This window comes from Vidua chalybeata, chromosome 20 (assembly GCF_026979565.1).
Source record: "Vidua chalybeata isolate OUT-0048 chromosome 20, bVidCha1 merged haplotype, whole genome shotgun sequence".
NCBI lineage: Eukaryota > Metazoa > Chordata > Aves > Passeriformes > Viduidae > Vidua > Vidua chalybeata.
In genome coordinates, this window is record NC_071549.1 from 3,248,036 (window position 1) to 3,259,892 (window position 11,857).

An 11,857-nucleotide genomic window follows, 5' to 3' on the forward strand; every position below is an offset into this window, starting at 1 on the left:
CCACCTTTCCCCCCATTGCTGTACCCACAGGGTCTCCCTTTCTTGAGTGGGAGCATCTTCACTTTGCAGGATTGGGACTCCAAGGAAGAGCATGTTTCAACATATAGGAAAATATGCTTCAGCTTTAATTTCTGCAAGTGCAGAAATGATTAGACACAACAAATGGTATAATTAGCAGGATTTAATAAGAGACTGTCCCTGACATGCAAAGGAAGTGGGCCTTTGTTCATCTACAAAAGACATTAATTTGCAAATACTCTCAATAATAATTTTTTGTTATTTAGACTGATATTTTGAAAGTCTTCAATAAAATGAGAAATCTGGACTAAGTATTCCAGTTGCCTTTCCAAGTGCAGGAATCCAGCTTTGATGTTCTTCTTGATAACATCTTTTTAGAGCCTTGACTGCATCAAATTAAATTCTGATTACCCTGATAGTGCAGTACAAGTTCCAAATGTATTCAGGTAACTTTGTTCTGGAATGAAATAAGCTATTTTGACAAGGATGCTTGCTAGGCAGCAAAGAGATGGAGAGGAAAGAGCCCTGCCAGGGGAGCAGCACATCCCCAGCCTCAATTTCAGCCCTGGGCATGCTAGGCTGTGGTGCCCCAGCAAGCCAGGTCATTGGCACTGGGAGTTGTAGCAGGGAGGGGGGACACAGGCAGACTCTGCAAAAGCCAAATTACACCTTTGGTGGTTCACAAATCTTCCAGCACCAGAGCCCTGGACCATTTGGCCCTTCCAGAGGGGACATCCCAAAGGGACGTGCCCTTGGGTGGTGGTCCTCAAAACATGGACCATGGCTGGCCACAGCATATGTGTTAGTCCAGGACAGACACATCCATGCAGAGATATCACCTCTACGTACAGAAAGACCACTTCATGTCTCTTTCCTACCTCAGTCCTGGTAAACTCAGCCTTAAGTCATTGGTCCAGCTGTGGCACAGGTACAGCATCCCAAGGATGTCCAAGTGATGCCCAAGGCGCAGGCTGGGATCCCAGTGCAATCCTCACCCAGTCCATTAGCAGTAGTGATGCTCCCTGGCCCAAGCTTCAATCCATGGCTGGATGTTAGGATGAAAATAAAGTGCAAATATTATTGTTGGCAGAGATTATTAGCTCCCCCACTGTGATTTAGACATCTTTAAACTTCATGTTTTATTAATCCTCACTATACAATTAACGACATCAAGATGTGATGTCTGCAAACAAAGGGATGCCTGCATCATTAACTCTGTAAAATACAGGACTTGGCCACTTGATTGTAAATATGCACATTAAGGCATTATATAGTGGGGTTACACAAAAGATGGAGCTGGAGTCACCTGCCCTGAGCAGGGATCTGGTTCTGGTGGCCTTTGCTTCCTGCCCGTGCATCTTCCCCTTAAGGGAGGGCTGGCTCGATGGAAAACTCAGTTTTCTTCCAGATGTACTGGATAATGCCTCCTGTTCCCAAAACCTGTCTTTTCAGATTAAGTGTTCCTGTAGAAGTTTTGGCTGCAAAAAGGGACCTTCTTGTTGACCTGGAAGCTGGTGTGGGGACACTTCAACAGCTGCTGCTGGAGCTATCCTCTCCCTCAGCAGCCAAGATGGGATGATGGAGCAGAGGATCACAAACCTCCTTGAAGCCACTGTTCAGGGATGGGCTTTGTTAAGATCTGATAAGTGCCAGATGCCTCTGCCCAAATTAAGCTGCAAACAAGACCATATATGAAAGTCATTAATATGGATTTTATTTTAAAATAATTGCAAGGTAAAGAAACAGAAAAGAGGTGTGGGAAAGAAAGGGTGCCTTCAGCACCCACTATAGAAATAAGCCACACAGTGCCCCATGGAGCAGCCATTCTTGCAGAGATATTTTAGATGCTGAGACCTTGCACTGCACAGGGCCCAGAAGCTGCTGGAGAAATAGAAAGTCTCAAGTTTTTTATTCTTGACAGAAATTTCTGCCTATCTTGAAAAAAAGAAAATAGGATATCACAGATCACACTGCACAGACCCTGTTATATCTTTGGAATAAGTCTGCAATGGCCAATTTTCAGGGTGTTATTATTTGTCACCTGTAATTGTCTTGGGGTCTCACTCTGGAATCAATCCATCACCTGCAAACCTCACCAACTATTTGAAAATAATTTAAAACTTTCAGGTAATTCTCATAGTGGAGAATTTTATTTGAAGTCCAGAAAAAGGAGGAGCCAGGAAACAAGGAAGAAAGCATCCCAGTTTTTTCACTATATCCTAAGACAGCTAGCAGTGCATTTCTGTAAAGGATTTACAACCCATGGACACAAAAAACACAGCAGGAGGAGATGGGTTTTGTTGTTGTATGAGTGCTGCTGAGCAAGGGCATAGGCCACAGGCAGCCAAGGACATTCCCAGCTGAGAGAGGCTTTAGCATGGAAAAAGCACCAAGTGCCAACAGTGCTGCGTATTTAATTCAGAGTAGTTTTAGAGTTCTTATAAAGACTCAGAAATTATAACATGGGGTCCTACTCATGCTCTCAGCTAAGAGGCACTTTCCTAGCTGGCAAGAAGCTAGAATTAGCGTGGGCTTCTGCCACTATATTTCCAGTACCTGCACAGGAACTTGAAGGAAAAAATTCAAGCACAGCCATCCTGGTAACATCTCTCAAGTCCTGACCCTGCAACAGAAAGCCTGGAAGCTTCAAGGTCCTCCCTTCTGCTCTGCATCTTGGCATGGGAGGTGGAATTAACCCCATCAGAGATGGTATTCTGATTTCTTTACAGCCCGAAACACCACATGGGGCAGGAGATATGCCAGAAAGGAATCACATTCCTCTGGCCCCAAAGCAGAAGTGTTCCTGAGAATCTCAGTAGGTGTGTCAGATGTGCAGCACCAAATCTGGCCAAGTCAGAGCTCCCAGCACCGTGCTCTTCCCAGCCCCACAGAAAACACCACCTCAGTCCCCTTCTGGACTGCCCAGGCAGGCCCTCTGGAGACCCAAAGAGAAGGCAGAGGGAAGGGCTGGTGTTGCAGAATCACCCAGGTCTGTCAAGGCTGAACTGGGCACGTCCCAGTGCTAACTCAGCCCTGCTGACAGAGCACTCAGCACTGCCACGGTCTGCAGTGCTCTCTGGAGGTGATGTTCTCCATGCCCTGGGCTTTGCAGCGCATCTTGGATGAGATGATCCACATCGCTCCAGGACTGGCAGCTACACAGGGTATTCAGGTCTGCTGCAGAGGACATCTGCATTGATCCCGTGGCTTTAAGTGAGGAGACCAGACCTCACTCACCCTCAGGACTGTGCCTGCCTGCCCAGGACAACAGGCACGGCATCCTCCCCATCCTGTCAGGTGGGGAAATAAAGGCACAGAATAGAGAGAGAGGGAGGAAAAAGAATATAACCAGTCTGTAGATTTTGCATTGGTCCTGCCACATGGCGTGTCCAGATCTGGGGTTGAGAGACAAAGAAGAGACAGAAGGAGAGGAATGAGCAAGGCAGAGTGGGGAGAGGTGGGGAGAGGAAATCCACTTCCTTTTTATAGTTCACCTGGGTGCCCGCCTCTTATGCAAACTAGATTTTTCACCTGTTTCTTTCGTGCATGCACAGCCATTCTCCAGGTAGTGACTTGGGGGTGGGGACTGAGCATGACTCTCAAGGCAGAGCAGGAAGTTGGCTCAGAGCAGCGCTGCCCCACCTCTGCAGGTTCTTCACTTTCCATCAGAACTTTCCTGTTTTAACAGTTGGAATATTTGAGATATAACGCGTTCAGGCCTGGTCATCCGCAGTCCTGGAGCACATTGCTTAGGATTGCATCCAGATAGTTCTGGAATATTTCCAAGTGAGGGAGACTCCACACCCTCTTCTGAGCAACCTGTTCAGTGCTTGGTGGCTCACGCAGTAAAGAATTTCTGCCTCGCGTGCAGGTGTAACTTCATGTGCATTAATTTCTGCCCATTGTCTGTTTTCTTACTGCTCAGCACCACCGAGCAGAGGCAGACTTCATTCATCTTCTTTCCTTATCAAGAAAAACTTGCTCAAGATTAATTTCCTCCTCACCGCTTTTTTTATAGTGGCTGTTTTCCAATGCCATTTACAGAGAGAATTGTGATAAATTCCTATTGTCAATACAGAGATTTCAATGGAAGAGTCTATTTCACAGCAGTAAAGTAACTGAAACCAAACAGAAAGGAAGGAAAAACACCCCAAAAGCTACCATGACTGCAGCCAAAAGTATGAGAGGTGCCCTCATGCATTTTTGTTTCTAATGACAAATAGCTTTGAAATAAACGAATCTCAAAAGTTTTTAAAGCTTTTATAGAGGGGAAAGGGCTTGCTTCTGACAGCATTTCTTTGTTTGCAAGTCAGACTAATTAAAGGCTACTCACAGAAGGGATGATTTCTTAAGGGATAAAAGGATGCAAACACCAAGGAAAACATGAATGGGACTCCAGTGGAACAGGAATATTTGAGACTGGGAAATACAAACATGTACATTCCTGACCCATGAAGCTTCAACACAAAGCAAAAAAGAGGTATAGATTTTATTACTAACATCTTTTTGACAGATATTAGTTTTAACTGTCTGATATTAAATAGCATTACTTTTATGTTGAGTTAGTTTAAATCTAAATTGCAATAAATTTCATTGAACTTTAAATTTTAAGTAACACACAGCTCAAAAGAGGTCTGTAGTTTCTGCTCTAAAAACATTCTGCTTCCAAACTCTACCAGATCTTGCTGGCTTGACTAGGGCCCAAGTTCTGAACACAGGTATTCCTCCATCCTTAGCTGGCAAGACCTGAGCCTTCTGCCCAGGCCACGTGTCATTGCAGACACTAGGACCATCCAGAGGGACAAGTGCATCTGGCACCTCTTGGTCACAGCAGCTGCAAGAAACACAACTATAGAAAAACATTTAAAAGGGGAAAAGGAACCAGCTGTTGCCCTGTGGTTAAGGATATGAAGTCCTTGATTCTCTTTTGTGCCCCAAGAATGATTTTGGTTCCCATTCAATGGTGTACAAACACTCCAGAGAAGAGAGGAGCTGTACCTGCCTTCTCCAGAGCCCCTCTCTGGGTCAGGGCTCAGTCCCACATCTTTCTCTTCCATGGCAGTACATGATCCTAGGGGTACATCTTATATCACTTGGGGTTGGTGGACTTACAGGTTCACAGAGCTGTCAGTGTTATGAATGGATGTGGGGTTTTAGATAAGTCCTTGCCTTTTGCCCAGGCTTCTGGCAGCAGGCAGTACATTTATTGAGGCAGACAGCTCCCCAAAACACACTCTTGTTCACAAGTTCTTTAATAATGGCTGATATGGTCTATTATAGAATGATTTACTTATTTAATAGACATAAAACTAACAGACATAAGACTTAAATTAATACTATGCAGGAATAAGGACAAAAAGAGAAACTATTAGTAGATATAAGCAGTGCGAGGTTAAAGGTACCTATTAATGTTACAGCTAGTGAAGAAATAATATAACTTAGGATTCAGTGTATCTTACCATCCAGTTGTTGGTGGGGCACACATCAAGATCCTTTCCCTCAATCCCCAGGGAAGTAACCATGGATTTGCATCCAAAGTCCAGGGAGAATTCTCCCACACTTTCAGGTTGTGTGTGTAGAAGGCTTCTGCCTCTGTGATAACCTGTGTGTCTCTTATAGTTTGTAAAAGACTGTCTTTCAGTCAAGAATATTTATTTTATCTCTTCTCACATCTGCTCTCCAGACTAAGATGTTAAATGTTAGCTGAGGCCTGGGCCCTTTTGGCTCCAGAGATGACCCCTTGCTGGCCCTTTCAACCCCTGGGTGATCTCTTCTGTATGCACCAGCCATCTGTGGTAGAGAGGAGGGGAGTATAGATGTCCTGCCACGGTCAGAAAGGAGCAAAGAACACACCTGCTTTTCTCCAGAGACACCCATGCAGGCGATGCTCTGCCAGCAGTCCCAGCTCGTGTGCATGGGGCTCTGCTAAGGCCATGCTGCCTTTTGACCACTGCTCTTACTTTGCAAGGAAAGAACCTTACCCTTAAAGAAACTCCATTCAGTTCATGACATTTTCTGATTCAAGGGGGATTTTAAAACAAATGATAGAAAGAAGGGGAAAATCCAGCCCTAAGATTTAGTGAAAAAATCCAGGACCTCAAAGATATGGAGACACTTAATACATTTGGGTTGTGTCATCTTTTGTGTGTGAGAAATCCCTGAGTGTATTCTGGTTTGGAGTTGGGGACCACATTTCTCTTCCTCTCGTTGACAAGGCAGTCTTGGATGCACACATGGAGTGGTTCAGGGAGTGTCTTGGTCAGTTTAATTGCTTTTGCCAGTACACAGTGCAATCAGATGACAGTGTTGAACTGTTACAGTGTGGATGTATAAGGTAAGTTGTTGAGCTTTTTGTCCTGGTACCTTTAGTGTCTGAGCAGTCAGTGGTGGGGTTCAGTTTTGGATCTTGATTCTGTGAGACTGAGTATGATGTTTTATTGAGCTGAGAAGGAAAGTACAGAGCACAAGGGTGTGTGGTGCAGTTCAAGGAGTGCAGTTAAGGGTGAAGCCAACAATACGTTTCTCAGCTGGCACTTTTTTGAGTTAAATTTTTGCCAGATGTTTTCAATTTTATAGTTCAGCTTGGCAAGAGCGAAAGAATTTAATAGTATATATAACTGGGAAAGTGTTTGTGTTTCCACTTGAGTGTGATGCAAATGAAAGTTTGCAAATAGAAGGGGAAGGTCAGTGAAAACCTTCTGGACTGACATTATTTGAAAGTAGTGACAAGATCCAAAGATAAACTTTGGATCGGCACTTTTGGTGGTTTAGACATAGTCATGGTACATTTACTTTTATTGTAAAAGTAAATTGTGCCATTGTGAGGTGTTCATGAATGGTGATGTGCAAAGGTAAAACCCAATAAATTTTTTTTGTCCTGGCACCATTATTGTGTGAGCAGCTCCTGTAGGGATTCAGTTATGGATCCTGGATCTGTGAGACTGAAAGAATGTGATCTTGCCTGTACCTGGGTAGGAAAGTGAACTGTCTCATTGGTGGTGATCCAGTTTATAGGCTGCAAAAGAAAGGTTAAGTCTAGCATAGGCTTTTTCTTCTAGAGTCTTCTCATTGGACCAGTTGCTGAATGTTCTTAGTTTTGTAACTTAGATGCATTTTTCTTCTCAGCTTCTGATTTCAGTCAGGACAGGGCTAATTTTTGCAGTAGCTGGAGGCAGCATGGCCAGGACCTGGAGGTTATTCTGTACCACCTCATGTCACTGCCAGGGGTGGGGGAAAGGGACTCTCTTCGAGGGAAAATATGGCAGAGTCAGCCATCTGGTATTGCCTGTTATAGATTTTTTTCCCTCACATGAATAAATTCTTTTCTTATACTCTCTGTCTCTAGTATTGCTGCTTTTACTGTTCATTTTCTTATCTCATTGCTGCTTCCAGTAAATTGTTCTTATCTCAACCTGTGATCTTTGCATTTTGTGCCTCCAATTCTCCATCTCAGGACAGAACATAAACAATGGCAGAATGAAGAGATAAAAACAGGAAGGATGGGACTTCATAACCCAAAGCTATAATTGGACAATTAACTCCAGTATGCTAATGGACCAGAACTTATAAAAGTGAGAGACCCCGTGACCAGTTGTGCATTTTGTGACCATTTTGGTTCATCTTGGCTGGGCTTTTGTGCTGCCCAAGGTGGATCCATTGAGGCCTTTCAATGAATCCCTACTTTATTCTTTAGGTCTGTCCAGCCTCTGTTCTAGGTCAGCCTTCACAAGGCATCACCATTAAAGACCCAGAACTGGACCTGCACACTGCTTGGAGCAGCAAGATATGACATGGAAGATGGGCAGCTGAGTATGCAGTGGTAACCCTGACCCAGGTAAAAGGAGTCCAGACTTTACTTCTTAACAACACAAAAAGCAGAATTAGTTATTTTACATTGAGTGCTAAAAGGAGAGGATAAAGGAAAGCAGATAAACATACGGACTGATTTAAAATATGGTTTTGAAATAATACATACCCATGGAGCCATATGGAAGGAAAAGGGATTGCTATTGGCACAAAGGTCTCCTGTTAAGTTCAGAGAAGAAATAAGTCACCTACAACAGAGAGTACAAAAACCAAAAGAAGTGGCTGTGATGCACTGTAATGCCCATCAATTTGGAAACTCTTCAGTTAATACAGAGAATCAATTAGCTGACAAAACAGCTAAAGAGGTTGCTGAAAAAGATATCCTTGCATGAACATCTAGCAAGGAGTTGAATGTCCTGGAGTAAAAACCAAATTATAATAATCAGGACAGGCAGTTAGCCCCACCATTAAAAACTGCAGAAAGAAACAGCAAATGATTGGTGACCTCATGTGGGCAGATAATTGTATCTCCAAACATAATGTAAAATTATGAAAATGGAATGAAAACATCAGGAAAGACATTAGGAAATATGGCAATCAGTTTACAGAAGAATTTAGTAAGCACAAAAATGATAGAAATTAATAAGTAATTTCTTGAAAAATATGTGGTTTGTTTGTAAAATAATCAGAAGAAAGGGAGAAGGCCACCTCCAGAACTAGTAAAATGGCAATTCACCAGGTGATTGTTGGCAAATTGCTTTTACAGAACTGCCCAGGCAGTATTGGGACTGGTACATTTTGGTATTGGTAAATACTTTTTTCAGGATGGCCAGAAGCTTTCCCCTGTGGCACCTACAAGGCAAGGGAAATCTCAAAAGTTTTGATGAAATTAATATTTAAAAGCACTGAAACTAGCTCTTTAGGTCTTAAAAGGTACATCATTATCAAGAGATCATTGGGACTACACTGACATGTACATGCTTTTTCAACCAGGAGATCCAGTGTGCACAGAAATCTGAATTTTGGACCAATCCAGGAGAAGTGGAAGAGACTGTATGAGGTTCTTCTGATAAACTACACTACACTCAAGGTAGAAGGAATCAAGCTCTGGGTTCATCACAGGTAAAACCAAAGATCACATATCATTGTGAACTGGTGGAAAATCCTTTACAAATGAAAATATGTAGGGAACAAGACTAACTAACTAACAATGGGTATTTTTAAAATTTATTTCTTGGGGGGGGCGGGATTTGTGTTACTTTTTTTAGAGTTCTGTAACAACTTGCTTTCAAGCCAATTTGAAAGCCAAGAAAACTGAGTTCCATGGGGAGTCTTAGTTAGCAATTTGACAAAAATATGGGAAGACATGCAGGAAAGAGATAGTACCCATGCCAGTTGGACAGGGAAAGAAGAGGAATATTCTTTATGATGGATACATAAGAACTATACTGTTGAGAATTATAGTATTTCGAAACCAGATCTGGAAATAACTTCTGGAAATATTTATCAGCCGACAGATTGCGGTGATACCCCTTAGGGTATGAGGGGTATTGGGGATGTCAAATACCAGAAGTAAGGAATAGCCCTCAAACAGGACAATGGGGATATATCCAGCAATAGACAGAAACTTTCCTGTACCCAGTATGCACAACTTTTGGAGGAGCTATACCCCCTGCATCCAGCTGAATAAAGAATGCCTGCTTCTTAATGCCACACTGGTGTTAAAGAGTTGTTTTTTATTTTACCTAATTTTTGGTAACAACATGACCAGCTGTTACTGACTACCTCTATCTCTCCAGGAGTTCTTGCTTGGAGGGCTCCTCCTGCCAAACAACAGCAAATTGCCCATCTCATCTGGAGCATGCTGTGTCATTTTCCGCACAGAAACATTTATTCCAAGGGATTGGCTGTGCACAGGCATTGCTGCACAGCCCCCACCACCTCTGGATCTCACCCAGGAGGAGACTCAAGCCCACCTTCTTAGATGACCCCCATGACAGGGCTCCACAGGGCGTGCCTCTGCCCTGCTCTCCCCTGGTGCCTGGGCTTCCCTGTGGGAAGGACAGGTTCCCTTTTCTGCCAGGGTGAGCCGTGACTGGCAGCACTTCTGCTGCCTGCTGGGCCCAGGACAGGACTGCCATTCCCTGATGCCTTGTCTGCATGGTGGCTGCTGACCTCCACATACTGCCACAAGTGGAAAAGCAGCAAGAACGGGGCTGGGGAACCGCTCTGCCTCAAATGCTCTCCCAGAAGAATCCTCAGTTCTCCATGTTTACACAGCTCAGGTCCAAGGGCAGTTCAAGGCACAGAGCCTGCAGCGAGCCCAGCACAGAATGTGCTGAGGCAGCAGCAGAGAACAGCAGATGGGCACTTTTGGGGTCGGCAGCAGCCATAACAGACCATTATACTGAGGCCATTGGCTTTGGAGGGTCTGACACAGTCCTGCAATCCCCAAATGGGGGATGCTCACTGCAATCACTGAGTGCTGGATCTGGGCCAGAGCTCAGCTCAATCCCATTTTGAATAGAAACACCTTCCTTGAGATGAAGGTTGTGTGTTTGTGTCAGGCAAAGTTAAAACTTAGGCAAAGAGAGGGAAAATCAGAAGGGCTTCTGCTGTAGGCATAGAGGATGCAATGACAGAAGAAAGAGGAACATGGCTGCTTACCCCAATAAACCCCTCACGGGCTGATTTTCACAAATGGAAAGTCTTTCCTCCTTTGCAGAACAGCAAAAAGTGTTTTTTATTATCTCAATAATCTTGAAAGCCACAATTGTTTTCCCAGTTCCAGGAAGACCAAGGACAAATTGCTTCCTTACTTTGTGCAGATTGTTAGCATTTAGCTCATGTTGTTTGAGAGTGAGAAGGTTGAAAAATCTCACACCTAAGACTGTCACTCAAGTAGGATTTAAATCACAGCACAACAATTGCAAGTGCTTGCAGGAGGGTTGGGATGTCCTTGGAGGTGAGGATGTAATTCTTTGGGTACAAGCTGGTGGAATCAGATTGGGCTTCTTGCCAGGGAACGTCATTCTCGCAACACCTATCTGGTCATTTGTGCCATTCAGCTGCAGGATTTAGGGAATCACTGTGGCAGGATGTCCCCATCCATCCTCCCCCAGCCCCAGACAGCTGGTGCACATGGATGAGATAACTTTTTACCCCTTGGTGTGCTCGGTTTGTAGAAACCACTCTGCACCCTGCAGAGAAGAAGTAATGTCTTTCTTAAAACAGACTGTGTCTGTATTTAGAGAGCTACTAAAATTGGCAACAGCATGAGAGTACTGGTGGTGCCCATGAAGATCCAGGGACAGGCTAGGAAGGGGGTAAGAACTACCCCAGCGAGGGGCAGGTTCAGGTGTCTCCTTACACACAGGTGTGGGCCTGGAGCTCCGTCCATGGTTGCTGGAGGTCCCTCAGCATTTCTCCGGGGCTGTGGGTATGGGGGGCTTTGTCCTGGGGCCTCCTGTGGAGGGATGTGGCAGACCCCCTTCACAGAGAGAGGCTGTGTAGACCCTCACACGGAGGGATGAGGGAGACCCTTCCCTGGTGGCCTGGGACCCCCTGAGGGGCTGTGGGGACCCTCACACAGAAGGACATAGAGACCTCCCTATGGGGGTCGTGAGGACCCCCACACAGAGGCTGTGGGGAATCCCCCCAGGGACCGGGAACCCTCACACGGAGGGGTCTGTGGGACTCTGCCTCACATGGAGGGATGTGTGGGACCCTCCCTCACACAGAGCCTGGGGGAATGCCCCCAGGGACCGGGAACCCTCACACGGAGGGATGTGTGGGACCCTCCCTCACATGGAGGCTGTGGGGAATGCCCCCAGGGACTGGGAACCCTCACACGGAGGGATGTGTGGGACCCTCCCTCACACAGAGCCTGGGGGAATGCCCCCAGGGACCGGGAACCCTCACACGGAGGGGTGTGTGGGACTCTCCCTCACATGGAGGCTGTGGGGAATCCCGCCAGGGACCGGGAACCCTCACACGGAGGGGTGTGTGGGACCCTCCCTCACACGGAGGGGTC